This window comes from Callithrix jacchus, chromosome 18, assembly GCF_049354715.1.
Source record: "Callithrix jacchus isolate 240 chromosome 18, calJac240_pri, whole genome shotgun sequence".
Classification (NCBI taxonomy): domain Eukaryota; kingdom Metazoa; phylum Chordata; class Mammalia; order Primates; family Cebidae; genus Callithrix; species Callithrix jacchus.
Window position 1 is genome coordinate 8648987 of NC_133519.1, and position 4819 is coordinate 8653805.

Genomic DNA, 4819 nt, shown 5'->3' on the forward strand with positions numbered 1-4819 from the left:
AAAGGTGTTGGCCCGAAAATTACATTTATATTTATTTTTTATTTTTATTTTTATTTTTTTAAAGAGACAGGGTCTCACTGTTGCCCGACTGCATTGCAGTGACGCACTCCTAGCTCACTGCTGTCTGGAACTCCTGGGCTCCAGTGATCCTCCCACCTCAGCCTTTGGAGTAGCTGAGATTACAGCTAAACCACCATGCCTGGTCTGAAAAATATATTTGTAATACAGGAAAGCAAAGAACGGAACCTGGGAACTGTTTATCTTGTTGTGTTGTGAGGATGTTACTGTGTTAGAGACACAACAAATGACAGCAGGTGATGAATTTCCTTCCAAAGAGTTTACTCGGATCCTGGGCTGCAGGGCACCGTGGCTTCAGTGCACCTCTGCCCTTAAGACTATTCAGAAACTGTCTCTGTGAGGCCAAGAGGCTGTGTGAAGATCAGCAGTTTAGGGCTCGCCTGCAGCTTGCAGTCAGGCGGCAGCTGTGTTCTGGATCTCGTGGGCGCCTGCATGCACACCTCTCCGGGAAATTTCTACCTGAATTCTTAAGGCATTTCCAGTGGCTTAGCTATCTCTTTCTTTTGCTTACTGCCACACACATGCCACCAAATCCTGCACTCCAAGCTTCTCCTCCTGCACCCTGGACTCCCAACCTCCAGTTAGACCAGCTGCATCTTCCTGCACCTGCCTGAAGCTCCATCAGGCCACGGTGCCTCCCACAGCAAGCAGGCCAGGCGGAATCCGAATTCTTATTGCACTTCTGAGGAGGGTGGCCAGGCAGTGTGGAGGATGCGGGTGAGAGGGGTAAGGTTGAGGGCAGGAGTACACTGCGGGCTCCTGTCTTTGCCCTCACTGGCCCAGGTGCTGCCCACTCTCTGGTTGTCTGCCTTCAGCTCTGCATGGGAAATCAGGTCTGCACCTTGATCTTCCTGACTTGTCATTTTGTGAGGAGCCTGAAGGGATGAGCTGTTGCTCTTGTTCCACACATTCTGTCCAAAAGGTGCCATCCTCTCTACTTGCTCTAGGGCCTGCCCATTGAGCTCTGGCGCTCAGGCTGGGATGCTGCCCAGTATAGAGGCTCTGCAGCCTCTGTTCTGACTGTCCCACACAAGCAAGACAAAGGCCACAGGGCACTCTGTGGTGGGACAGCATTCAGAGGCGTGGGCCAAAGGCCTCTCTTTCCACAGTCCCTTTGCAGACCTCGTGGAAGAGGCATCCCTTTGAGGAGCAATGTGGCCCAAGGCCTGGCTTCACATGCAGGCTCTTGGGTCCAGTGGGTCCTCCCTGTGCCTGGTATAGCCAACTGCTCCACACATCTCACCTGATTTTTCCTCCTCCACCACCTGAGCTCCTCCTCCACCCCCTTGCTCTGCTGTCCTTAGGACAGCAAGATCCCAGGCCCTTGGTAAAGCCCCATCCCCAGTGTTGGGGGAAAAACTTGGGTCCAGGTCATTTAATCCCAGAAGAACAGAGAACCTGAAGCAGGAAGGAATCCTTTCCCTTGTGGAGGTCTCTTAGCACAGCCCATCCAGGGGCCTGGGTCAGGGTCCAGATATCCTCTACCTTCCTTAAGGGCCTGGGTTTTCAGGCCCCCGTGGTTGGTCAACATAAAGTCTTTCCCATTCTTCATCTGGGAACTGTAGGAATATCGCATGGGGCCCTCTCTTACCCATTAGAGATACCCAGAAAATAGTAAGCCTTAAAGTCAGATAGTGCAAGTCCTTGTTTTGCTCTTTTTCACACAGGGCAATAAATTTTGAAATAGGTAATAAGTCATGAAACCCTCACACACATCGGGATATGCTGTCACTTCCTCCCTCTCTGATATGTTTGGCTGTGTCCTCACCCAAATCTCAACTTCAATTCATCTCCCAGAATTCCCATGTGTTGTGGGAGGGACCCAGGAGGAGGTAATTGAATCATGGGGGCTGGTCTTTCCCGTGCTATTCTCCTCATAGTGAATACGTTTCACTATCTGATGGGGTTATCAGGTGTTTCCGCTTTTGCTTCTTCCTCATTTTCTCTCGCTGCTGCCATGTAAGAAGCGCCTTTTGCTTCCCGCCATGATTCTGAGGCCTCCCCAGCCATGTGGAATTCTAAGTCCAATTAAACCTCTTTTTCTTCCCAGTCTCAGGTATGTCTTTGTCACCATCGTGAAAATGGACGAATACACTCTCATTTCAGAGTGGGACACATGCTCTCACTCACATATACTGGTTGCTGACTTGTGACCAAAGATTGTCTATTGCACCCTCTGGGGACAGTGGATCTCCAGGCGTTTGCAGGACGGATGAACTCGCAAAAAGTCCGCAACACTCGGCACAATCTGGATTTAGTCCCATTGGTCTGAATGGGACTAATACTTTTATAAAAGGGACCCCAGAGGGTTCTCTCACCCCCTTTCTGCCCTGATGATACAATGAGAAAGCGCCAGTCTATAACCAGAAAAGAAGTCCCTCGCCATAATCCTACCATGTTGGCTCCTTGATCTCGGACTTCCAATTTCCAGAACTGTGAGAACTAGATTTCTGTTGTGAGTTAGCCCCCCAGTGTATGGTACATTGTTACAGAAGCCCGAACTGAGACAGAGATGGAATCCCATGGACAGTCTCTAATTTACTAAGCTGGTCATCAGGTGGGATGTTGCCAGCTGGAAACAGGAAGAGCTGGCATTTTGTGCATAGGAAGGAAGATAGTGGACAGGCCCATTGTCGGCTTTGTCCGCCTTGGCAAACTGGAGACGGTGACTCAACTCACCTTCACCAGCCACGGGAACACTGGGAGGACCTCCAGAGGAGGTTAGGTCAACTAAATGGTAACTAGATCCTGCAACCTCATGGGATTTTTTTCTCTTCCCTTTGATCTCTCTTCTGCCTAACCAGTATGACGGGAGTCACACTTTCCCTTCAGAAAGGGATCCCTTTCGGACAGGACCGAAGTGGTCAGCTCTTTCCCCTAAAGCTTCTCTGCAGGCTCAACTGAAGAGACCTGAAGCTCCAGGAGAGGCGAGTGAACCCAGCCGTCTTCCCGGCTGGCCCTGGTCAATAGGCTCGGAAGAGGCCGATTTGGAGGACAGAAGGGAAGAAAAGACCTAAAGGTAGAATCTCATGATGTCCAGATGTCAAAAGCCTCAAATCCTAAGGTCCGACTGTGCGGGGGAGGGAGGGGATCTGAAGCTGGATGGACCCCCGAGCCTTCATCTGGAGAGTCCTCTGCACAAGCTCAGAGAGCAGGACTAGGTGCACCAATGGTTCTCAACAGGCGGCAACTTTGCCCTCACACCCCTCCCCCATCCCCGCTGGGACACTAGGCCGCGACTGGGGGAAGCCGGAGGGAGAACGTCAAGCCCCTGACATCCATCTGGTCAGAGGAGGCGGGGGATGCCGCTAAACACCCCAGATCCACCCAAGGGCCCCTCCCCCACCCCGCCCCGAAGTAGCTATTCCGCGGAGGTAGAGAAACTCCCATGTAGGTCATCAATGTCCACGCACTTGGCCGACGGGAAATCGGGAATTGGCGACCAATTGGATCTTGGATCTGAGGAAAAAACTCCAGCGTCAGAGGAAACTCGGGTTTTGCCCGAAGCATATGGAAGGGTGGCATAGCAGTTGCCTAAGATGGGAAAACGGCAGTTGTCGCAGGTTGCAGGGGGGAAGGTCAGAGACCAGTTCAGGGCCCCGATCCTTCCTGGAAAGTTTTCCATCCAGCCCGCCTCGGTTTCTGCATCCGTCTGAGCCCTTTATGATGCTGAGGGCATCCTGGTCTCACTCCGGGTCCCTCCCCGCTCCCGCCTCCTCCGGGTGACCTGGTGTGTGGCTCGGGCTCTGGCAACCTGCAGCCTCCTTTCCACGGGCTGCCGCCTGGCAAAGGCACATCTGTAGGTCAGTGGTTAGGTGTGGCCGGGAGGCTGCACCTCGCTCAGGAACTCGGGACTTGTGGCCTTGGTGGGCCTCGCTGAGCACTCATTGCGTTGCCTGCGGGCTCTTCTTTTGGAGAAAAGAGGGGACGGCCTTGTGAGAGGACTCCAGGAGCCATCAGGGACCCTCACAAGGCCGAAGTCCTCCCAGAGCACAGGGAAACTGTCACATCAGACCAACAACAGAAGAGAAAGTGCTGTTATGCGTCTCCCTGGTGGTCTAGTGGCTAGGATTCGGCGCTTTCACCGCCGCGGCCCGGGTTCGATTCCCGGTCAGGGAAGCTTTTGGCACCAGCCTTCCTCCCCTGGGGAATCTTCTTACTCCGCTGTCAGCTGGCCTGCTCCAAGGGCCAGATGCAGAAGTCTCCGCAGTGAGGTGCAAACCCTGGCGAAGGAGGCTAAGTCCCGGTGGACCGCCTCTCAAGACACCGCTCTGGCTTATCAGTTATCCGCGGAAGCGGCTTTAGAGAGATACTGAGGGTCTCACTCAGGTGTACCCAGCCGTGCAGAGATGCCAGCCCCCGCGGATCCACACACAAAAATCCCACCCTTTTTGCCGCCGCCGCCTGGGAGGCGCCGATGGGGCTGAGCTGCGAACTAAGAGAGAGGCCAAGCCGAGTCGTGGCTTTGTGTGTACACGGGCGGGTCAGCTGAGCCTCCTCACCTCCCTTCACAGCTACCGTGTTTCTTAGGCCTTCGGAAGAGGTGACTAGAGGCGATGCGCGGCAGGATGGGAGGGGAGTGAGCGCAGAACGTGTCCTCCAGGGCCCTTCCGTTTGTAGATTGAGCTGTGGAGGAAGACGATGTTCGCTGACCAAAGGCAGCAGGTGGGGGAGGCATAAACGGAAAACTGCTGCCGGTGTCCTAAGCAGAAGGCAGGTGTAAAAATCAGCTCCGGGACGT

At 53.8% G+C, this 4819-nt stretch overlaps 1 non-coding gene across 1 annotated transcript; it reads left to right on the forward strand.

Moving 5' to 3' along the window:
* The first annotated feature begins 4125 nt into the window (after window positions 1–4125).
* On the forward strand, window positions 4126–4197 carry TRNAE-UUC (transfer RNA glutamic acid (anticodon UUC)). Its single transcript has one exon. It is a non-coding gene; the product is annotated as a tRNA-Glu (tRNA).
* Window positions 4198–4819: the final 622 nt, after the last annotated feature.